General features: G+C 43.8%; 1 protein-coding gene across 2 annotated transcripts in view; it reads right to left on the minus strand.

Annotated features, from left to right (window-relative positions):
- Positions 1-20,691, minus strand: part of LOC309877444 (transmembrane protease serine 11E-like) — a 44,664-nt gene extending 23,973 nt beyond the window's left edge. For both annotated transcript variants that reach the window (XM_082758762.1, XM_082758761.1), the window contains exons 1-2: positions 20,642-20,691; positions 1,512-1,646 (exon numbers count right to left, since the gene is read on the minus strand). The gene's annotated coding sequence lies outside the window, so the exon portion shown is untranslated. The remainder of the gene's footprint in view (positions 1-1,511; positions 1,647-20,641) is intronic.
- Positions 20,692-25,449: the final 4,758 nt, after the last annotated feature.

The raw sequence follows: 25,449 nt of genomic DNA on the forward strand, positions 1-25,449 counted from the left end.
GATATTAGCATTTACAAAAGATTCTTGACAAATTACTCTGCTCCTTTGTTGGAACAGCAGCTCTTCCTTCATGAAGAAGTCAGTACTGATGAAATGCTGCTGTCCTAAACATACCTCCTGAGGCAGCCAGCCACCGGAAGCCTTTTAGGAGGGAAAGGCTGAAGAAGACTTGAGGGCAAGGTTTGGTTTCTCTTCCTTCTTAGGGTTGGTGAATTAAGAAGTTTAACTGGCCTAAAACTCTGCATTCACCAGATGATCTAATTTTTCTTTTAAATACTAACGAGGACACTAACAAGACCGTTCCCATTTTACAGCCTGTAATAAGGCTCCATACTCGTAATGACTGTGGTGGTTTTGTTACTATTCCTATGGTTTTCCTAAGTTGCCAGAAAGCCAGGACCTACATTGTTTCATATAGTAGCTGCTTCTATTTGATTCTAAACAGCTCTCTGGATCATCTTCAACCATTCTGACAAAGGTCATTTCAACTTGCTTTTAGAAAAATTCAATTTGAAAAATAGTAGTGCATGAGCCAGATTAATCTTTAGATAAGATTGCAAAATATGCTACACTCACAACCATCCTTCTCAGGGGTCTAAGGCTCTGCACATGCAGTACCAGTCCCCAGATCCCAGCTTAGGGTAGCCTCCCTCCAACATGCTCATAATTTTTTGGTTGAATCCTGAGCAATCTCCATATCCCAAATACCCTCTCTAACCTGGAGCATAGTGTTTGCAGACCACTGCTCCTATCACCTCCTGGTACAACGTCTGACACAGATGTTCATACTTCTACCTGCCTTTGTAGCCACAAGTTTATGGAGAGCCCATTCGCCAAGGCAGGGCACAACAATCTGCAAACATGTTTGGGAAACAAAGTAAGGTGACCTACGGGCTATGCAAGTTGGAAGTGAAAAGCCCAGGCCTATATAATAAGGTCAGGACTGCATCACAAGCTTTTGTGTTGTTACTTGTTACAAATACAGGTCCAAACTTCATAGCTTATGTTTTTCCTCAAGGTTGCATGCAAGTATCTTCCAATACAGTATCAATATTCAGCATGAAAATGTTTTTAGTTCTTTCAAAGTATTTATAGGAGGAAAAAGAATGGTACACACCCATAACACCTTACAATTTGACTTGTACCTAAATTTGGCCATTCCTTTCCTGCAAGATGCATGTGGCTCAAGTGCATCTATCACTGGATTTCAGTCACATTCACTTATCTTTACAAACACCAGTTGCTAGGCTGCACAAAGTGACACACAAAGCTTATCTTTGTCCATCTCTGTACAAGTGAATCTCCAAAGAGAACATACATGTATGCATACTCACACAAAAAACAACAACAACAAAAAAATAAATTAACAAAGGACTCAAGGCTTCTGGAGAGTGATTCTTAAAACCAGGTGTTTAGGAGTGGGTAACTTCTAAGGATGTGGGTCATGCAGGGATAGACTGAGTTAGACTTCACTAAAAACAAAATGGCAGCAAGGAACGAACGCAGTGTACCTGGGTCTTTGCACAGTGACCGACACTCAGGTCCCTCTGCCCAGGCTAGGAGTTCGGCCATGGGAACGCAGTGCCTTTGCAGAGTAGGTGATGAACTATCCCAGTAGCTCCAAATCATTATTTGAAATAGGGCTCCTGAAAAACAAAGCCAAGTCAGTTTTCTGGAAGCTGTCAACATCTTGCACTAGGACCACACAAACAACAGCTACTAAACCTTCCATTTCTTCTCCAATTTTATTAGGGGAGTACCTTTCATTGCATCAGTTGCTAAACTTCAGGAAACAAGAGAAGTTTTCAATTTACAAGAGCCTTCATCCATTTTTGAAGTTGTTCTTGATAGCGCTGTAGCAGTTAAAATTGTTATAGGGCTCTGTTTGATTATTGCTGCCAGAGGATTTGCTGCTGGGTTTATTTTATTAATTGTCTGCTTAATTCAAGTCAAAAACATGCTTGGAACATGCAGTCTTCAGTCCAACTTTGCAGCCTTCTCTAGCTTACTCTGTCTACACAGCGTGTTCAAACCAGATCATCTTGATGATGTCAGGTCCATGAAAAATGAAGACTCTGAATATGAGAAAGTAACACTCAACCACGATAACTCTGGGAACTGAAGCTGGAAGAAATGTGACACAAAGCTACGTTTTTTTTTTTTTTCTTTTGAAGGTGTCTAAACACAGAAACCCTATGACAACAAGGCATGTGTATCACTTAAGCCCAGTTCTCTTATCAAGAAGAAAAAAACACAAGGGGTAGCACCTGTAGCTGAGTCCCAGACTGGATTCACAGCTTCAGCCCTCAAGTGGAGGCATCTTCCATAAGCACCAAAGTTTCCTACATGGTACACAGAGAGCTGAGTTTTCCAGAAAGACCTCAATATCCAGCCCAGTTCACAAATGCTCTGGTACCTTCAGTGTCACAAAAATAACCCCAGCATCCCTTGATTTCAATCTCATTCTTTGCATAAAGCAGACAATAAGAAAGCCATATCCAAAGGTAAATCCCGTTTCAGCCTTTGGACAGGCATTTGTTAACTAACTCCTTTTAGCACAGTTCTTTGATTTGTCAGTAACAACACTAACAGGACCAGGTTGTCCTGCTATGGTGGTATCAGTACAAACTACAAGATGTGCAGGACTAGCCACCAGAATACTTGTGTGCAAGCTGTAAAATTGCTTGGAGCAGAGATTACTGCACAAGGAAACTGAACCTTTTTTTTTTTATTATTATTATTTTAAGTTTTTGGTTATCCTTTTACATTGTTCTGAGATCAACTCATGCATATTGCAAGCCAATGGGGGAAGAAATTCAAAGCCAGGGCATACAGAAATATTTTTTTATATGCCTGATTACTCAACTTATCATATTTAAAAAAAAATATATATATATATATTTTTTTTTTTTATTGTCTGCTCCTCTAAAAACAGATTGCATAGCTTCACCTAGGACTCTGAGTCAAACAGCATTCACTCAGTGTCTCACTTAAGGTACTCTTAAAAAAAACACCCTCCTTTTCACTGACACAAAGTAATGCTCTGGCTGGAGTCTCCTGCTGCCTTGTCAATCTCTTCTGTAATTGAGAAACATACATTATCCAGAACTGCCCTGACTTGCAGAATGCTGGAGAATTGCCTTAAACACTAATCCACTAACAAGATCTTGCTATACTAATGTGTCACTGGAATTGCTTCAACAACCCACGTGACATTTCCCCCATCACGTTTGCCATGACTGCTCTCATTCTCTCCTTTAAATGAGATTGAGGCATAAACATGCCCACAGTAAATGCTATTGCTATAGTATTTTAACCTCTCCTTGGGCAGTTCTGTAACTACAGAAAAGCAAGAACAATCATCCTCATAACAAGTTGTGCATGTAGAAATTAGTGCAGAATTAGAAACTGATACACAGGCGCCAGTTAAGTCATCTGCTTTCAATTACTCAATACTGTGCTAATACCTACTAGCTGACAATTTCTGCCCATGACTTCAGGAGGGCTACTGAGGTATGTGAAGTAATGCACACGCCTACAAGACTAAGATACAAATCTTGTTAACAGCAAAGTAACAAGAAAGTGGAGAAGTGGAACAGAGAGATTAAGAAAAAATCATTTTAATTTGTTTCTAGATTTATGATTTATCTCTAGTGGATAAAAGATGACTCCAAAGAAAAATATATATATTGGTGTTTTCTGTATAACCTAATTGTTCTACAACGATAGCATTAAGATAAAGACAAATTTACTTAATTTATTGCTATTGTGAAGGATGAAAAAGAACATGTCTGTGCCATGACAAAGTATCTCCAGGTTAATATAAGTCTGTATGAAAAGAGACAATGCAATGGAAGCAGTCATGATACTGAGCACAGCTCTGGTTTCTAACGAAGGAAAGCGAAGATGATGGTAAGGACCAGGAAGATAAGAATCAAGAGACACTGTAAAGCAGACCTTGGAACTTTTATTCATGAAGGCTGAGACTGCCACGAATGACAAGAATCTGAACTCCAAAAAGCAGAGAAAAATGCAAGAGGAAATTGCGGTCACTCCCACACCTAGTTTTAGGTTCTCCTCCAGAAAGGAGTGAGGTAACTTGAGGCTAGAGCAACAAATAAAGGAGTATCAATCACAGAATTTCTAGGTTGGAAGAGACCTCAAGATCATCGAGTCCAACCTCTGACCTAACACTAAGAGTCAAACACTAAACCATATCGCTAAGCTCTACATCTAAACGTCTTTTAAAGACATCAATAGTTGAGAGCAATGAGTTGAGAGAGCAAAGAGACCACGCAAACGGGTACCAGCATGTTAAGGACACCACTCCTGTCCGAGGGCACTTTCTCACTTCTGTTCACACTGCGCAGAGCTGCGCTAAATTGTCAGCAGCAAGAACACATTGTCAGTCCTGGCTCTACACAACCATCTGCAGGTCCCAGCTCCATCTCTGGGGCCTCTCAGCTCCTGTACTCATATTCTTGAAGGCTCGTCCAAATTCCCTCCTGCAACCGAGGTGTCTTAGCACTGAAGACCAGCAGCAACCACAAAAGACATCTCTGGTAAGCCTGGAGCCTCACCCCGTGCAGGAAGCAGATCATTGTACAGACCATGCTCAGGGTACCCTGTAACACCGAATGCTAGAGGCAGACTGTCTCCCACCACTGGGCACGCTATTCTTCTATAACGAGCAATTTTCTCCTGCAAACATTTGAGTCACCGTGCTTCAAAATTTTCATTAGCTGCAACACAGCATTTTAAGGATTCTTTATTATTTAAACAAAAGGGCCAATGTCATCCCGGTGCCAATACTTTCACATATTTACACAGAAACTGGACACATACACCTGGAATGCTGAACTAAAACAGGGCTGTGATAAATAGGTAGAAATGTCTTTGTGCTGAGCAGGCAGGTGATCTCCCTGCAGACAGGCAGGGTTCTCAGGATGTTCCACCCTTCCTGCTTGCTGAGACTGGGTAGGCCAGACCCTGTCCTGGGTTGCTAAAAAAATAAATAAATGCTGGTGCAGAGAGACGGGCTTACATGGCGTTTGGGTGGGGAGACAGGATCGAACAGTGCTGGTGACAGCTGAGTTTCTCAGGCTGTGTCTGCGTACTACAGTCTGGGTACCTCCCTTACTTATGGATAAAAGACTTACGTGGAAGGAGCCTCTGTCTCTCCAAAATCAGGTCTGCTGTGCGCAGACACTACCAGGTAGCACGGCAAAGAGACAGACCAGCATGCTTCAGCGTACAGCAGCTATAAGAGAAGCTTTGGCAGTGATAAGCTAAATCTTGTGTTGCACCTGTGCAGGGACAAGCCAGCAAGATCATTTGAGTGTGTCTAGATAAAGTTGAGGGCCTTGGTGGAATTTGCTAGGGATGCAGGGACATCAGCTCTGAGCCAAATGGGCACGGTTCACTTCTTGCTTGCCTGCTCCAGGGGAGCAGAGCTAGAGGACAGTCAAAAGGCCTGCTGAAGGGTCTGCTGCTGCTGCAGTCATCGACCCACATCCTCCCACAGGACAGAACACAAAAACAACACACACAGCTCTAGAGACACTGAACCCACCCTCTGTTCTGGAGGCACAACCCTCACAGTCAGTTGCTTGTAAGTCAGCATCATAAAGGCCTTTAAGAAGCAATTGTTTTAAAAGGGTTGCATAAGCCAGAGCTAGAATGTTAAGCAACAGAGTATGACGGCACTCCGTCCCCTTCCAGGCTGATACCTGCAGTGACCCTGGCCACATGAACCTAAAGGAGCTCCTGTAGTAGTTAAATTGACATGGAAAATGCAGAGAAGTGACAGCAGCCACAGCTGCAGTATCAGCTTGGTAAGGATAAAGAGTGAGCCAAGCCTCCTACATCTGTCCAGTGTAGTACCTGCGATCAGGTCGGGCTGTCTGGTATCCATCTGCGATGCACGCCGCCTCACAGTCCTGTTCCAAAGCCCAGGCCAAAGCAGGAGGTCAGACAAGAAAGACAGACAGCAGGCGGCGTGTCATCACGCGGTGTGATGTACAGACAGCTAACGAAGATGTGTACCTACGGGACTGGCAGAGATGCCTTTGTGAGACTGACAGGTTAGGTATACCTGCAAGGAAAATGAAGTAATAATTAGATTAAGAGCCCCAGGAATCCAAAGCAGGAAGCATTGTGTGGTTTAGCCAGCAATGCAAATCCTATACATATACATATATATATGTACTCGAACCAAGACAGCAAAGTAATACACCAAACTGTACGGCCTCATCAAAACAGTTGCTAGAAGTAAGGATAAGGAGCCAGAAGAGAAAGAGACAGCTCTAAAAGCTATCATAGTACAACAGGAGAGCACTGAGACAGAACTGGATCCTGGGTATTTGTGGGAAAAAAATCAGATTTAAATGAGAAAGAAATCAATACAATAGCATGCAACATGGTGAAGCATAAGATCAAAGACTTGTTGATTAAACAAGACCTTATTACAGATTCTCCAAGATCATCCACTGGAAAGGAGAAATATTTAACCATGCTGTAAGCAACCCAGAAATGGCTTGAAGCCAGAACTGCGATTCAAACAATGAAAAGGAAAATGCAAACCCAGTCAGTGTTATAGACGAGCTACTCAGAGTCTGAAGTGGTACACCACACACAGCAACAGAGACTCCATCTGGAGCATCGAGCACAATCCCAGGGCCACAGATGAGCTACACCTGGATCAAACATAAAGAGGCGTGCCAGGAGAATGAAAGCAAAGAAAAGCTCTTCTTACGAGAGGAAGGTAACAATGGGACCGAGATTAACAACGAAAAAGGGAAGATTTAAAGTCCACTTTAAGAGTACATGCAGGACAAGAGCTAGACAACATCATAATCTTTGGCCGCTTTTCTACTGTGAGGCTTGGCTGGAATTAGAAGCTGCTGCAGTGTTGTAAAAATAGAAGGTACACGGTGGAATAACAGCCATGAAGTACATGGCTCATCACGTATTTTTCCTGAAAACAACCGTACTTCAACACTGCCATTGCATCTGATGCAATCATCCTGTTTATGACACTCATTAAGTCCTCTTTTGTGTGGCATTACTCACTTTCTGAAAGATACAAGTCTTCCATAGCAGGGGAAAAAAAAAAACACCTCCTTCACTGGTTTCAGGGGATTAGAGGGAGGAGGTTCTCATGGATGGGAGCTCATCCTTAAGTAGTCAGCTAGCTCCCACTTGACTACTCCTTTTACTCAACTTTTGGGTTTGAGTGGAGGGAATAGATGAAAACACAATCATATTTGGGAGGAAACAGAAATGAATACACCATGTTTCAGGAAAACTGCCTGCATTGTTTCTAATTATGCAGACTGTCTTTCAGCACACAGCTGATAGTTTAAAGTCCCAGGGCAAGAAGAAATCATGTCGTATAAGCTCAACTCAACTCTTCCTGCAGTTTTCATTGCTGAGCCATCAGAGCAGTGCTCTGACCTTTGACAGACTAACCAGGGTGCTTTCAGAAGAAGACAGCATGCACAAAGGGTGACTTTCTGCCTTTTGTCATTAGGGTGCCTCTCCAAAAGACTGGCTTCCCTGCAGGACGGCACACAAGGCAGTTTGGCTGCAACACAAGCTCAGGCCAGCACATCCCCTCACAGTCAGTTGATCAGTTGGGACATTTGGGAAGTCCTTTCTAAGTTTCTTTTCTCAGTAGCTTCTTAGACACTGAACTAGAGTCTCAAGGCAAATAAAGTGTTTACCAGTCAGTGTGTGATTCATTCAGAAGTGCTCTTGAACCCATTGGAGAAGAGATGCGTTGTGAGAACAAGTACTGCCAGACATGTCCAAGCCAAGTGCATTTCCAACTATGACTTAGTTGCTCACATTCAAATCTTTCCCTCCACACTGCAGGATGCTTAGAAAAGATAGCTGATAGTTATAACTTTAAAGTATGCAGACGCCCTTCCTCTTTGCAATTCATCCAAAGCTCATCTAAAAGAGGTGTTAGCCATTGCAGAGTATAAAAATCTAGAAGTCTGCATGAATTTTATATAGCAAGACCATAACACACACACACACCCCCCCACAGTCCAGAAAAACATTTGGCAACATCCACGGCAAAACTACCAGCAGTATACACAAGCATCAACCTCCCAGTCCCCTTATGCTAGCAGTCAGGTGTTGCTGGGCTGGCTCTTCTGCGTCTTTCTTCAAGCTGAAGTCACCAACAGCATGCAGCTTTAGGCTTATGCTGACGCCTGCATCCTGCACTGCCTTCAATTGCTGCTGAAGGTGTAGCACTGCCAAATCCACCAAGGGGACATCTTGGATGGTCCAGTATGTCTCAGACACATTATATACCAATATGAGGACATATGTATCAAACCTGAAGGGGCGCTGCTCTTCCCAATGCAGGGACAGGAACCTCCATTACACTGGCAGGGTAACACACCTCAAGTATTCTCCCTGAAACCTGAGCAAAACTGGAAGAAAATTGATTTCCAGACACAATCAAGTAGGAAAATGCTGTTTATACCCTAAACAATCTGGAATTCTTACACAGAGAGTAGCCTGTGGGGTGCGAAGTTTTTTATTTGCAACAAAACCAAAAGCTTTTGCCTAGCATTTACAGCACTCACTTCTATTTTCCTGTCTGACCAACTCCAGTGGTTTTTGAAAGAAACAGCCCTACACCAAGCACCTTTGAGAGTCCTATCTTTAAGCACACCAGCTTGCCTTGAAGGCTACCCATCTTTATCCCATATGTTGACAGTTTTACAAGGGCTAAGTGTAGTGAGGCAGTCCTAACAAGAATCTGAGGCTAAGGAGAGATGAGAGCTAACAGTCAAGCCACCACACATCAGCAAGCTATCACTTATCTGCTGAACTGTACTAACTAGCAAAGTGCCAGTTGTAGGGTAACCTGAACTTACTTCCAGCTGATTTGTAATACATTAAGCTAATATAAATTTTGCTCTTCACTGCGATGGGACAGATGCAGGCATGCAGTCAACATGACTCAGCTGAGCTGGTACCATGTTGAACAGTGATCCAAAGGTCACCCCTTTTTCCGGCATTCTCAACAATCCTTCCTGTAACACTGGGGTGTGGCACCTTTGTGGCATTACCAATATTTCATCCCCTTTCCTTATCTTGGAAGGAAACTCACTAAGAAAAAGTCAGAAAAGAACCTAGGAAACATGTTAACCATCTACCCTTCCTTTGCTCCCCCCTCTACGTCCTTTATCTCAGTGGTCATCCTTACAAATAGCCTCGGGACTAGTTTACCTAAATTGCATGCAACTTCTCCTAATTGATGTTGGAAAGAGTGAAGAGGTGGAGCTGCTGTTGTAACACCAAGAGGCAGTCTGTCACTAGCCACAAGATTCAAGATAAAAACCTAACAGGCAGAGTTCTCCCACACACTGCCAAGGCCAGACAAAAACCCGAGTATAATCAGTTAGAGGAAATATGCACTGATGTTACTGCAATTGTAAATTTTGCCAATTGCACAGAAAACTTAATTGTGTGAGGAGTAAAGACATTCATAGCACTTAAGCTGATAGATCTTCATCAGACATTCTTAATTGTTCAGTAAAACAAAGCAGGCTGCTTTAACCAAAACCTGGGGGCTGGACGCCGTGGTACAGACCGTGGACTGACCTCAACCCCCTTTCCCCTGTGCTGTCTGTGGAGCCACAAAAAATGGGGGATGGAGAGAAGGTGTTTTATAGCTTGCTTTTAGTTCCTCACTGCTCTGGTCTATTAATAATGGGCAATAAATTATATTAATAGTATCCCAGAATGGTTTGGATTGGAAGGGACCTTAAGGACCACCTGCTTCCAAGAATTTATCATGGGCACGAACGCCTTCCCTCCAGACCAGGTTGCTCAAAGCCCCCTCCAGCCTGGCCTTGAGCACATCCAGGGATGGGGCATTCGCAGCTTCTCTGGGCAGCCTGTGTCGGTGCCTCAGCACCCTCATGGGAAAGAATTTCTTCCTAATGTCTAACCTAAAACTACTCTTTTCATTAATATCCCTTTGTCTTAAACTAATCTCCCTGCACTGCGTCTGTTTTGCTGGTAATTGGTGAGTGATCTCCCTGTCCTTATCTCAACCCTTGAGCCCTTTTCCTCATATTTCCTCTCCGCATTCCTTTGAGGATAGGGAGTGAAAAAGTGGTCTGGTAGAGTTCAGTTAACCACCAGTGTGAAAACATCATGGTCCTTTAAATGGTAGATACAAGCACGCTTTGGTTGCAAAGTGCTTTATGGGAGCCTAGATCGAGACCACCAAAAACCTTTATCAGCTTCTTCTATATGAAAGGAAAAACCAGAAAGAGTTTGCTGCTTGCAACGACATGCTCCTGAGGCGTGATATATATACTTAATAACAAAGGCTATTTTCTTCCTTTTCAGTTCTCCGTTCTCTTTCAAGAAAGCCCAAGTCAAACAAGGCAAATCTTCCCAGCTCTGCAGGACAGTGAAACACAGCAAGAGGAACACCTGAGTCCCCTTCTTTACCCTGCAGTCCCAGTTTCACCACTTACATTTTTAGTGACCCACCTCTCTCCCCAGCTCGCAAAAGAACTCAGAAATGGAGAGGCCCAGCATGGAAACCAAGCCAAGATTTGCTTATTTTCTCTGGCTTCCATGTATGTTTATCTGTCCTCAGCCACTCATGCTTGGTATTAAACCCTGAACACACACACACACACACATGCCCTACAAAGTACTGAGAGGTTACCTCTGCTACTGACAGCTCAGCCTTAATGTTGATCAGCAGTAGCTTAGAGCAGGAAGGAGAATTTTTCCTCCTCCTTGCTCTGAGCATCTTACGCGTAAGGTAGAAGATGCTTTCACAAGAGCAAAAAGCAGTTCGGACATATTGTCAAGCTCATCTGCACCTAAAGGAAGATACAAACATTTTCCTTCCTGACACAACAGATGTTGGGCAGTTTCCTTGCTCAAATTCTCCAGTGCCACACCAGCCACATTCTTCCTGTTTCCTTCAAGAGTCACCCCTGCTTCTGGCACACAGGTTATCACCAGAAACTCCCTCCACACCCCTATGAAGCAACCGAGGTTGTCCGTGGCTAATTTTTACACTACTTTTCCAGCAAGGATGCTGCAAAACTGCCTGAAAGGCTCAGTCAATTTGTGTTTACACCTAACTAAAGAAGGAAACAGGAAAGAAGAGACAAAAAGTGCTGGAGGCAGCCCCCTATTCCCATGAACACTTTTGCAGACTTGACACTGGGACTCTACAAGACAGAGCACGTACCCGTGAGCATGCACAAGTCTCTCTAGGCAGCTACTTGTACCTAAACCAAACCAGCTTAAAATGCAACAGTGGCTCAAGAAAAGCAGCAGATACTTGCAGATTCTCAAGTGAACAACTTATTCCCTCCGCCTCCTGGGCAGCTCTCTGAGCCTCTGCTGAGCGTAAGCGGGTCAGACATCTTCCAGGATGCAGCTCGGCTGAATTAAAGCTGCCTGCAGAACATCTGCCACACATCAGCTCCTGTGAAAGACAACAGCATGGGCCCCTGGGTCTATCTATACCTGCTGGAAGAGGCTAGGAATAACAGCTAGATGTCCTAAAAGCTTGTAATAAACATGAAAATCATTTAAGGTCCCCATGCTGGAAGCCTGGAACAAGTTTATTCTCCTTGACAAAAACAGAAACAAGGGGGAAAGAGCACACAAAGAGCAGAAGAAGGGAGACTGTTTGGACAACGCCCTTCAAGAAGCTGGAGACGTATCCATACATAGATGACAAAGAACAAACTCTGGTCCATAAAAAGCAAACACAACAAAGGCTCAGGTAAAGTGCCAAAAGAAAAAATATAATCAAGACAGGCTGAATAATACATCCTCTTCCAGCATGTCAGAACAGGAAGCCCATAGGACCAACTGACGATCAGACTATTGAGGTATTCATAGGAGATGCACTCTGAACAAAAAATGAAGTTATTCATGCCAGCCTGGGAAAGTTCCTGCTGTGGAACATCCATTACTAATTGCTACGGTCAGATAATATTTGTGCAAACATTCAAACAGAACTTCAAAGGGGATCAGCAGGGAGGAGAGGACAGAAACTTCTTCTCCTGAAGACTGAGGCTTGTGAAGGCAGCCAGGAGGGAACTTTACTAGATTAAAACTTCAGCTGGTTCTCAAGATGCTACTTCTGCTCATGCAAGGCAGCTGGCCACTGAAACAGAGACCATTGTCACATGGTAAAAACAAGAGCAGGAATGAGACCAGCATTAAGATTTCTGCCAGCAGTTTTGGCTAAACTCAAGGAGAAAGGGGATGAAAAAACAAAGGCCTGGAAACATTTCTAAGCACCTATAGTCAGAGCAAGCTGGACCTTACTCTTCCCCACCTTCTCAAAAAAAAGGGAAGCGCCTTCTCTCAAATTTTTCCTCTAAAATCGTGACACAGAGTTATCACACTGGAGAAGGACTGAGAGGAAAACCATACTCATTCCACTAGGTTGGAAACTGCACTGATCTAGGCAATTCTTTGGCATCTCACCTTTCCCCAGACCACTGAAGATGCTCAACCTATCGCATTATGTGCGGCTAGAGACATGCCAGGTCTAGAGCAGGGCTGGGATTCCCACCTAGATCTTAGAGGTCAGCACGAAAACAGCGTTAACCGTGTATGCAGCCTAACAGTCTCATTCCTAGCATCATTCAGAAGAGCTAGTAATGACCAACGGATTATTTGTCTCATTTGTATTTTGTTCATTTTGGGGCACAAGATGAAAACAAACACGAATGCTCACTGTAACACTAGCTGTGTTGAAAAACCAAAACCAGGTTACCTGTTTATTTCCTTGAATCTTTCTAGAGGGCAATTACAGCGTGACAGAATCACTGTCTCTGGTTTTAAATGACTGAACCATTTACACTGAGTTTACCTCAAACCTATCCCTCTTTGTATTAAGAGAAGACATGAAAAGAAATCATGTCTAGGTCCAGAAAGCAAGTAACTGAATACAGGGGGTGACAACATGAAACTAAAGTACCTTTAGCTGAAATACCAAACATCCCCCTTTGTATCCATGTACCAGTGAGAACTATTCCCTGATCATCTGCAGACCAGGGTTAAGTTCCAGCACTTGGAAAATTATCAGACTACGGAAATAATCCAAGCTTTTGGTGAAATGAAGAATAACGAGTGTACAGTGGATTCTTCTACTTCATACAATTACTGCCTTCCTGTAGGATATGAAGGTGACAAACAACTTCTTAGTGTTTGCAAAAAATAACAGGGCAATTCTGGGCTGCCACTAGACCTCTTGTAACAGGAGGAACTTGCCTCAAGCTGTGGTCACACTGCAGCAGCTCTCAGCGTGTTCCAGAGGAATCAGCAAACGTATCATAAAAAGAAGGATCTCCCTGGGAATGACATAACCCCCTACACAACAGAACTGTCTGCTAAAACAAAAACTACAAACCCCAATAGTTAAATATGGACCACCATAACACAACCAGCTTGCACCCAGATGATTGCATTACAAGCTGTAGAGGAAAAGTGGAAGAACAAGCAACAAGTGTGTCCTTATAGTATCTCCTGCAGGGAGACTTCACGACTTCAGAAATGACCTGATCATTAGACTGTACCCACTTCTAGTATTTCCATTTTAATTTTGAACGAGGCTTGAGGCAGCAGATCTGGTTTCGGCTCAGATATTGTATCATCCTATACGGGATGGTAAAAAATATCACAGCCTGGTTTATTTCTATAGGCAGGAGACTTAAACAATTACAATTTCTTTGTATGTGTTCTCAGCAGCTTGAGCCCACCACACAGCATTAAAAAATTAATAAAAGGGAGATGACATTTACATCTGAACCAAGAGAAAGGCTGGAGTTTGAGCTCAGCTTTTCTAGACACCAGGGAACCCTCATGAGCAAGCTGATCACAGCCAGCACCACTAACCAAAAGCCAGCCAGATGAAGATCCACAGACTCAGCTCCCTCAGTCTCGCTGTGCACGGATGGTGTTTTGAGGAGGCAGCAAAGATGCTGGCCTTGTCTCTCTGTGAGCAGTGCTAGCCATCTGGACACGCAGACAGCAGGAGCTAGGACAGAGAAGGCAGGTGAGCTATTCTGCATCAGCTAAAGCCTCCGATCCAAGAAATAAACAACAACAAAAAAAAAGCCCTAGCTTGCTAATCCACACAGTATCCAGTACCCAGCTTCTGATTAGGATGAAAGCCAAGTCTGATCTTCCACACATGAGCAGAAGGGAAGGCCATCATAGAGCACCACTCCTTGCCAGCAGGTTCTCAAGAAGCCAGCCTCTATGCACCCCAGGCCAGCTGGGCAGCCAAGCATCATGCCCACGTGCTGTCTGCTGCCATCTGTGACAGGGCTCACCCAAAAAGACGGCCTCCCTAGCTGCCTGCAGTGAGACAGCTCTCATGTAATGAGCTCCCCAGAAACCAAAGAGGCTTTTGAACTTAAAAAGACAGGTTTTATTAGAACTTCAATTCACTTTTTAGGCAGGAAAAAAAATAATCAAACTGTCTGTGCAGAACAACAGAATCTGCTTGGTAACACAGAAAATCCGTACCTTTCACAAACAATCCCACAAACACTGCTAGACAGCTGAGCCGTAAAATAAGCTCCAAGTTCTCCCAGAAAAGGGGCAGCTGAGAACCCATGGGTCCCCAAAAGCCATGAATGCCCACTCCAAGGGGGGGACAGCCATCATCTAACCTTCCAAGGTGAGGTGACAACACGGATCAGCAAGCAACTCTGAGGGTTCCTGGCTTCATCTGTGTCACAGCCTCTTCTGGCCTTGAGACCAGGACATAGTTATAAGCACAACATCTGGTGGCCACATCTTAAAATTATAGACATTACAAGCAAGACACGTGGAACCAATACAGTTGAACTGAGCAACTCAGACACTTGTGATGAAGTTTTCTGATAATGTTTTTGTCTTCAACAGCAGCTTAAAACAACAAAAACAACAAACAAACAAAAAACCCTACTGAATTTAAGTAAAATTATAGAAACCTTAAAATGGACGTGATCTAGCATTGTCAGAATGACCTCAAGGAAAAACATTTTTCTCCCAGTTTATTTTTGCAGTTCTTTGTCAAGATACATTTTCAAGATTTTATCTAACACATTCGAAGCAACTTTAATATTCAAGGAGGCCATAATTAAAGTAATTAGCCTATCATATACACATAATTAATATATCAACTTCAAAACTCTGCAGAAGAACCTAAAACTAACATGTTGTTACACGATGCAAGTTTAAAGAACTTCAAAAGCAGCAGTCAGTGGCCTATAAAATAAAATGAGGCAATTAAAACAATTTAACTCATTGTTGGTACTACTGCCGTGAAGAATGTACTTGGTATGGAGTTTATTTTCTTCACAGCAGCCTGTATGGTGCCGTGGTTTTGATTTGTTATCAAAACAGTGTTGATAATACTTAATCAACATTTATTTTAGCTATTGCTGAACAGTATTTGAACAGCATCAAGGGCTCCTGCGACCCACCCCGCTCTTCCACCTCTCCAAGAGCAAGTAGGCTGGGGTGGGCAAAAGGCTGTGAGGGATGCCAACCAGGAGAGCTGATACCAATTCTGGAGTACATCTGGAGCGCTGCGCTCAGCACCCAGCACAAGGCTGTGAACCTGGTGGAGTGAGCCCAGAGGAGGGCCATGAGGATGCTCAGAGGGCTGCAGCACCTCGCCCTCATCCCACGTTGGGGGAGCAAGAAAGCTGCTGGCAGGTGATTAGTTGGTGGTCAGAGTCATTATCTCCCACAAGACAAAATTACCCCTCACAAAAAAAAGGAAGTGGTGATCAGGCAGGTCAATTTAGAAAATAATTTTAGCACAACTAATGGCAACAAAAACTACAGTGAATCAAAAGTTTGTTCTAATAGCTAAAGATTGCAAGAGCTGACAGAGAACAAAAAGAACATGTATTTCTTCTACTTCATCAGAATCCAGCTAGATAAAAAGTTTCTAAACTACTGGGAAAAGGATAAAGCAAATAAAGTGAGTGCAGTAACACTACAGCTTTTCTGTTCCTAATCTCAGAAAGCAGTTGCAAAGGTTCTCATGCTTTTGTTAGTTGTTTTCAGGAAAATGAAGAAAGGATTTCTGAAGAAAGGAGCCAGAACTGGAAGTACCACAAAAAAAAAATTAAAAAAAATCATGTTCATGTGGGACCTGTGGTCCATGTCTGAGGGGTCCAAGACCCGCAAAAGCATTCTAATAAAAAAGGAAACATTAAGCTCCATTTGTCTGCTTGTTTCTGACAGGATCTGTGACCCAACGGTGCTGACAAATTTAAAGAAAAACCCTGCAGATTACATTAGGGCTATGTATTATGAGTCATCTGAATAATTGCACATCAAGCTGTGCCTGGAAAAAAAACAACTCAGCATGGAAGAATTTCTACACCTGGGTCAGGTAAGGTGAACTTGCTTTGCTGACTTGCTTTGCAGCAGAGCTTTTCAGTGCCTCGCCGAGAGCCAGATGGCAGAGGAAGAGCAGAAAGGAGAGAGAGGACAAATGACAGTTCACGATGCAACTGCAGTGAGCTGCAGAAGCAGCTTAGTCTAAAAACCAAGGCTGAGAGGAAAGGACAAGCAATTCATCAAATGCATCCATAGGGACCTGTATGAAGGTGCTTAATGAGTAAATGCTCCCAGAAAGCCACAGAGACAAGTTCTTAAACTTCCCTGGAGTGAATCCTCCATTGCCTCCATCTCCAACCTTTTCTATTCTGTTTCACTGTGGGCTTCCACAATACCTCCTTTCCAAGACAAGCCCAAGGAGTTACAGAGAGACATTTGCTGCTCCTATTTGCTGCCCAAATAGGAGAGACCTTTCTTGAATCCAATTCACAGACAGTTGCCCCAAGATGAACAATTTCTTAGTTTCACCTCTATCAATGCTATACTGAAACCTTCTACACAAGATCAAAGCTTCAAACACAGTCTTGTCAATACTGCAATCCTGATCACTAATTCAGAGCCTAATGCTTTCCTTCCACCATTCTACCACTTCATTTACTGTAGACAAATTACTCCCTGGTAATTTTTGCCTAACCGTAAATGTTAAAGAAAATAGACTAAGCACTAAAGTATGAACCCCATACGTTCTAAAACCTGAAGGTGATGAAATGCCCACCCTCACGGTATCTAAGCACTTGAAATAATTGTCCAACACATTCTTTCAAGCTTTAGTTGCAGATATTCTGTAACTTCTGTAAACAAACTAGGAATACGTGAACTGTTGCTGATCACACCTGTGGTGGGGGAGTAATCAGATGACCCATCAACATCCTCTCAGCCCTGCTTTAAATAGCTCTACTGTTCATCTAGGCAACACCACAGCTTTGCTATTGACTCAAGATTCTGAGTATCTGATGAAGGTGACACTGGTAAGTGCTTGATAAGCAAATTTGCTCAGGAAAAAATAAACAAAACAAAACAATCGAAATAGGACATATTGAGCAAATTTAAACTTCAGCCCAATGAAGCACCAGTATTTCATTGGTCCTCCAAACAGAAAAGCATTGTGGTTTAAAAATAGGGTGTGATACCAGATAACTGCAGTGATTCACCTGGAAGCCAAGGAGAGTACAAAAGCAAGAGACAAGTTAAAACCTGCACTGAAATCAGAACACACAGCGTCACAGCCTCAACAGCTCTTCTGGTGCTGGAATGAAAGGTTAAGAAGAGGGCAACCTGGCCTTCATGGGAACAGATCACGGGAGAAGCTATGTCCATCACAGAAGAAAAACCCACCACAAACAGAAATGGCCATCACCAGTTCATCTACCGATGATGCACACCATAGCCATTTGCAAACAAATACAGTAAGCCTGTGTAAATTATCAGGGCTTTAGTAATGTGAATGGACACTTGAATTCACAGCGGTCTGACCACAGAGACTGCAAAGGCACAAGGGAACAACACTGGGACCAAAGGAATTTCCTGCCGTGGTAGGACACAGATATGACCCAACTTAGCCTGTTGTCTACATGCTTATAGGCACAGAATGAGATGGTAAATGTTTATGGCACTGCTCATGCCTGTTAGCTCTTCCAATTGTGCCTCTTTTTCAGGAACTACATAGAGCTTTGTTCCATTCTGCTGGGGATCATGTTTTGGTGGTCAAGCAACGGATGCATTATAACCTCTAACTAGAACTGTTTAGTATGCTTGTATTTTTGGTTTTACAATTCCCAGATTAATTACACTTTTTTTTAGCTGCTTCATGCCCTCTGATTCCTCTCAGATACTCTCCCTACCAGTCAAGACCTCTGAGCAGCTGCTACTTTGAACCTGCTTTCTTAAGAGAAAGAGCATTGCTACAGTCAGTGTCTGCCAATAAAGGCAGCAAGCTCTGAAGCTTTAAGAATTTAAATTTAAATGGGGGGGGGGAGGGAGGAGGAGGCAGAGAGGAAAAAAGGCTACCACCACCCCTACTGAGACAGACCTTTATGCTCACACCTTGTTAGAAACCAGAAGTTCCCTACAAAACAGAGAAAACTGGGTTTCACTTTGGTTAGGCTTGCCAGAGAACTACTTATTAACAGGAAAAAAAAAAAAAAAAAAAAGAAAAAAAAAAAAACAACATGAAAAAACCTACACACAAGCTTCCTTCATTCTCTAAATAGGACTTTTCAGCAACATTATCCCGATGATTATATTCAATCCTAAATCACACTTTCAACCCCAAACAACTTCTCACAGCCAGAAACTGAGCAGGAGATGCTCAGAACCAGCAGCACGCAGAAGCCCTTGCTGTTCTTAGCTCCAACAGCAGGAGCTGAGCCTTCTGGAAAAGGTGACCTTTCCAATCTGGCACCTAAGCAGCACACAGCGCTGCCTCTCTTGTAATTCTAGTCTCAAAGCCTGTGCTGCCAGAAAGGAAAACTCTGCACTTTGTCCTCAGACAGGACAAAAGGGGGGAAAAATACAGCGGCAGAAGGCAGCAAAACTTGACATGACTTCTCTCCATCATGCGTTACTGAAAGGTATCTGCCCATCACGTACAGTTTTAAACCGTGCTGCTGCCAGTGGGCGTGAATACTTTTTGTGCAGAGAACAGGATGCTATTTTTGTGACCAAAAATTCCACCAGGATGCTATTCATCTATTTTGGGCTAAGTTAAGGCAGGGCCATCTAGCTAATGATAGGGTCTATCGCAGTACCATGAAGAAAACTGGTCTTGTCGAGCCTGTTCTTTAACCCTGTCTAATTGGGCTAGACAGTTTGTACCACACAAAATAATTGTTCACACACTTCCAGCGAGGTGACAACTAAGAAGAGAACTGTACTTTTCAGCAACTGTAAGCTGTGGCAGACAGAGGGGAGTGAGCAGGGAATACCAAATACATTCCTCACCCCGTCAGTGCAGCACAGCATACAAATTGAGCTCCTAGTACAGAGCTCATGGGCAATAAAAAGCTAACTGTAACATGATTCAGCAAGAAGGACAAGGCCATGCTTAATTTCAAGTATCTGATAAGGACCTCATGGCTTCCATAATACGTGATCAGGAGCTATAATAGTTCTGTAAATACCCTGCTGAACTCAGGCCAAGCAAGGGCAAATGTCATAATCACATCTGAGAACTACATCTGAGGGATGACCTTAACTGCAGCCTTGCACGCTTCTCCTGTTGCCCAGGGAAACAGACACAGCACAAGAAGCAAAACCTTACCACTAACAATTATCACCCAGAACAAATCCTGCCATCTCCAGACGTGGTCTAGGCTAGGCCAAGACACATTTCCATGCCACCAATCCACAGCGAGTCCTGCATTTCCTTTCCTCTAACCATAATCACTGTGGATCACATCCCTGCAACACAAAATAATTCACGTTGGTCTGGAATCAAAGCACGCACCAAACATGACGTGCTGCCACCTTCTGATTCAGGAGGGCATTGACCCAGAAAACCCACAAAGCTGCACCAAGCTGCAGGTGGACTGAGTGCATCTAAGCACTCACTGCTGCGAGAAAGGAACCATCATCAGTGTTCATCTCACATTCTGAAAAAGTTACCCAGGAGAGAGAAATAAAACTTTTTTCTTCCCCCCCCCCCCCGATTAGCAATCTGATTCAGGTCAGTGAGGACTCTTGGAAAGCTGGGGGCAGCACAATTGAACACAAGGGATGGAAGAGAGAAGAGAGGGTTACCCCCATGCCAAAACAGAAGAGCACTGATTGGCCTCAGCTCTATCACTTAAACTTACTTTAAGGGATGTGAAAAGGCAAATGATGGAAAAAAAAGAGTCCAGTCTTTGCCATGGAAGTGCTCAGACAAGGGAAAATTGCAGCAATGACTATGAAATGCAAATTCTTAGCGACACTCCACAAAGCCAAAGCAAACACACTCAGTTTTTGCCTAAGTGACTGTTCAATTCTCCAGTATCTCTCTGTCCCTCAAGTGCCTACCAAAGCATAAAATGTATTTGATCAGAAAAAAGTGTCCCCTCTTTGAAACCCACTGCAAACAAGTATCACCCTTACCACTATCAGCCTGAGAATCACACTATCCAAGGGGGTAGGGTGGGAGGAGGAGGAAGAGGAAGCTTAAGGGGAAGAAAACAGCACTGAATGAGGAACACACACACAAATATGAGCAACACTGGGGAAAAGCAGCCAAACTCACATCGTTCAAGAGACAGGAAAAAACTTCTTGGCTTCTAAGAACTTTAGTTTCCCTTTTTCCCTCTTTCCCCCCTCGATCTTCTGTCATTAGCTTACTAATTGAAAACGTTTTTGGAGTAATACTTTCAGGGAGTTTCCTGTTTATCAGTAATAGCACAGTGAGCCAATAAACTCGGTGGCCTGAAGTACTCAGCCTTGACATACAGTCAGGCCAGCAGACAGTAATTACCTCGTAAACAGGAAGCATGCCACTTACTGCCAGTGCACCCAGGCGCAGGAACAAGAGGCACACAGAAACTCTACTTCAGCGCTAGCAACTCCTGCAGCACAGGAAGGTGCAAATCAGAAATTAAAACAAATACAAATAATATTTCATGGCTATATATGCCAGCAGGTGTTTGCCAGTACTCTCTGAAGCTTTCTTGAAAAATTACAACTTTCTTTTTACTGAAAACGTCTTTCATGGGCTGACAGCCAAAATAGTTTCAAGCATTGCCTAAAAGCCTTTCTAAAGTTACTCTGCATTACTAGATGAGAGCAAGGTAGGGGAAATTTTTGTTATAACCTACACCTTACTGCTGCAGAGCTGCAGGCAGATCACAAGGGTTAGCATGCACACAATCAGAAAGGTATCAGACTTTACACTAATGATATCCATGGTAACGTTATCCAAATGTATGGGTACGTCAGAAAACATACGTACCATGATCCAGCTACACGAATGGCTCCCTGCTGACTGGTGTCATATCTGCACGTGTATGCCTTTTGAAAAGAGCAGGAGTCGCAACAAGTCTTGTCCTGCAACCTGGAATACAAATTCTTAATCAATTGATTTTAATCCAGCTGAGATAACCTACTTGAAAAAAATCCCACCCTCATCTTGCTTCTCTACAGTTTCAAGTTATACAGGCTATGACAGGCCTGTGAACAAATCATTCTCAAAAAACATACTTCTTCAACAGTCAGCAACAATCCCTACTCAATCCCCTGGAAGACAGCAGAAGGCCTGCACACAAAAGCGGGCCCAGATCTTATCTCTGACATAGGAGATGGATTATTCTTAGTCACCATAGCTGCTCCTCAAACGTCGCCCATCTCTGATGAATGTCTTCAGAGAATGCCCATCAGCAGTCGCTTGCAAAAAGACATGGGCATATGGATCAACACCAAAAAGGGAGTTTAAAAGGAGAACTTGCAGGGTCTTAACCTGGTTCTGTAGGGCTCTCTGCAGACACCAAGGGAATTCTTTTACATTCCTGTTAGAATGGGTTTGGGCAACGCAAAGCAAATATCTGTTCCTCAGAATAAATGGATATCTACAAATTCCCACCACAGCAAGAACTCTTTTAGTCTTAGAAACCCACCACCAAGCTCAGTACCCCTTTTTTCCTCCCTTTTCTGTTGGGATATGGGGAGCCACAGCTACAAGCTGCTTCCGTGCACCATGGAGTCTCTCTTGCCCTATTAATTCTCAAACAAATGCTCATTGATAACAGAACTGCAAGGTGGCTGAGGTTGGAAGGAATCTCTGGATACAGTTTAGTTTTGTCCTCCTATTCAAATGATTATCATGATGAGAGTTGGCCAAAGCCATTACACCCTCAAGAAATATTTCAGCAGCTATCCTCCCTTGCAGACTTGTATTTTGCTTCAAAAACACACTACAGAAAAGGTGCTAGACTTACGCCACCAGTATTTGAACTTCACGCCACACTGAAAGGCTGAAACCCACCAGAGGGCTATGCCTGGATAACAGCACAGCCTTCTCCAAGGCTAGCTGGGTACTTCTGCAAGATTCAAAGCGAAGGATGCAAACCACAGCTCCTTCTGACTAAGCACCCTTCCAGTTAACTCACTTCACTGGTACCATCTAGTGGATTACACACAGCCTGACAGTTTTTTTGGTTAGTTATCTCTCGCATTAGCTTTCGTAGACAGAAATTAAGCCAAAAACCGCTAACGCAGTACCACGTGGTAATTCCTAGTAAAATGAGAGAAAGCAGGTATCGCTCAGGGACACGGCACGCCAAGTAAACCTGCCATGTGCATTCCAGCTGCTGAAAGGCACTCCACAAGCTGCTTACCTAACTGATGGGACAGACACAAGCGCACACAAGAACTGCTCTGCATTCTTTGACTATGGAATCAAGAAGTGAGTGTCAGCAAAACTACGAGGGTCAAGTCCTGCATATTTCACAAGACGCAATTCCAGAGAAAGGATGAAGATTCACAGGTGAGTAAACGTTGAATCAGTTAGAGCGCTACAGAAGAAAAAACCTCCATTCAGATCAGGAAGCCACTACAAATCTGAGGAACACATACCTTTCCATCTCCTGTAGCAGCACAGTCATCTCAGCAATTTCTTTACGTTCACCTAATTCTAGCTTCTATCATCTCACTGAAGCAGTACTGTAGTTTTTCAGTGAATGTTTTTATCCTCTATTTGGGATTTGCATTGACAGCTTTGAAGCAAGGTGGACAATCCTGACCAATGTCAGAGGACACATTTTGTACTCTACCCTTCATCACAGAAAAGGAAACGTGTTCTTTCCTGACATTTTAGGTGGACTAACCAACAGACAAGGGTCTTACCAGACATTTTTACTAACCTGTCCGCCCTGCAAGAGTAGGCAAACACAGCAAAGATACCAAGAAAAACACCCTAGAACTACATTGCTCTGGCAGTCAAGGCACTGAGTAGACCAGCTGCACCCATCAGACTGCACTAGCACAGACCTGCAGCCTGAAATATAAAAACTGTCACTCAGTCTACAGCAGGCATCACCATTCAACACAACCTCCTGAGCACATAAAATTAGAGCGCATGCTTGAGCTTTTAAAATACTAACGAGCTCTCTGTTAATTGTGAGTTACACACAGCTGTAATAAATAGTATAATAGTATAAAATAATAATAGTGTAATACAATAGTATAAAATACTGTAGTGCAATCAAGTACCCAGGCTGCCTGAAAAGGTAACTAAAACAGGGCCACTTACAGTTTTCACCTGGGTTATGGTAGGGAAGTATACACTAATCCTGAGTTTCTTTAAAAAATAATTTGGCTTGATAAAGCACACTTGGTTTATGTTTAAACACAGATGTTACAAAACAAGCTGAATATTGCCAGGTGAAAACCAACAAAATAATAAAAAAAGAAAGAAACCAAAACATTAAAAAAATATGTTTGTGAAAAAAATATGGGACAGCTGCAGACACATCCGATGTAGACCCATAAACCATTCACACACGTGAGGAAAACATGTTGTGCAGCAATTCCTAACCAAGGGGAAAGCCACGACTGTTCTGCCCTTCTCAGGGACCATGAGGAGAGCTCTGGCACCTCAGGCCGCCACCACAGCACTATAGAAACACCATGCAACAGGGGCTTTCCCTCAGCCTCCCTCATGCTGAGGGGACAGAAACTACTTTTTTTTCATTGAATCACAGAATCATTAAGGTTGGAAAACACCTCCAAGGTCATCTGGTCCAACCATAACCCTACCACCATGTTCACCCACTTAAAACATGTCCCCAGGCACCACGTCCAACCTTCCCTTGAACACCCCCAGGGACGGTGACTCCACCACCTCCCTGGGCAACCCATCCCAGTGCCTGACTGCTATTTCTGAGAGAAAATGTCTCCTCATTTCCAAATCGAACCTCCCCTGGCACAACTTGAGGCCATTCCCTCTAGTCCCTATCACCGGTTACCTGTGAGAAGAGGCCGACCCCCAGCTCCCCACACCTTCCTTTCAGGTAGCTGCAGAGAGCAGTAAGGTCTCCCCTGAGCCTCCTCTTCTCCAGACTAAACACCCCCCAGCTGCCTCAGCCGCTCCTCACAGGCCTTGTGCTCCGGGCCCTTCACCAGCTCCGTAGCCCTGCTCTGGACACACTCCAGGGCCTCCATGTCCTTCTGGTAGTGAGGGGCCCAAAGCTGAACACAGTGCTTGAGGTGCGGCCTCACCAGAGCAGAGCACAGGGGGACAATCACCTCCCTGCTCCTGCTGGCTGCACCATTCCTGACACAAGCCACGATTACCTTGGCCTTCTTGGCCACCTGGGCACACTGCTGGCTCGTGTTCAGACGAGCATCCATCAGCACCCCCAGGTCCTTCTCCTCTGCACAGCTTTCCAGCCACTCTGCCCTGAGCCTGTAGTGCTGCATGGGGTTGTTGTGGCCAAAGCACAGGACCCAGCACTTAGCTCTGTTGAAACTTTTCTCCCCTTCCTTTCCCTTCCCTGCTGTTTTTGCCCCTTTTCTCCCCTTCCTTTCCCTTTCCTTGTTATTTTTGTCCTTTCTCCCCTTCCTTTCCCTACTGTTTTTGCCCTTTTTCTCCCCTTCCTTTCCCTTCCCTGCTATTCTTGCCCTTTTTCCCCTTCCTTTCCCTTCCCTTCTATTTTTGCCCTTTTTCCCCTTCCTTTCCCTTCCCTTCTATTTTTGCCCTTTTTTCCCCTTTCTTTCCCTTCCCTTCTATTTTTTTCCCTTCCCTTTTTTCCCCTCCTTTCCCTTTTTCCTCTTCCCTTTTATTTTTCCCTTCCTTTCCCTTTTTCCTTCCCTTCTCTTTTTTCCCTCCCCTTCTATTATTTCCCTTCCTTTCCATTTTTTTCCTTCTTTTCCCCTTTTCCTCTTCCCCTTCCTTTCTCCTTTCCCCCTTCCCTTCCTTTTTTTCCCTTCCTCTTTTCCCCTTCCCTCTCTCCCCACACACTGCCCATACCCGCCTCAAGCCCTTCACTCACCCCACCGCGCATGCTCAGCCGGGCGCCATTTCCCCCCCCCCCCTCCCTCCACCCACAGCGCGGTGCCGGC

The sequence above is a fragment of the Aythya marila genome, assembly GCF_965140915.1.
Source record: "Aythya marila genome assembly, chromosome: 4".
NCBI lineage: Eukaryota > Metazoa > Chordata > Aves > Anseriformes > Anatidae > Aythya > Aythya marila.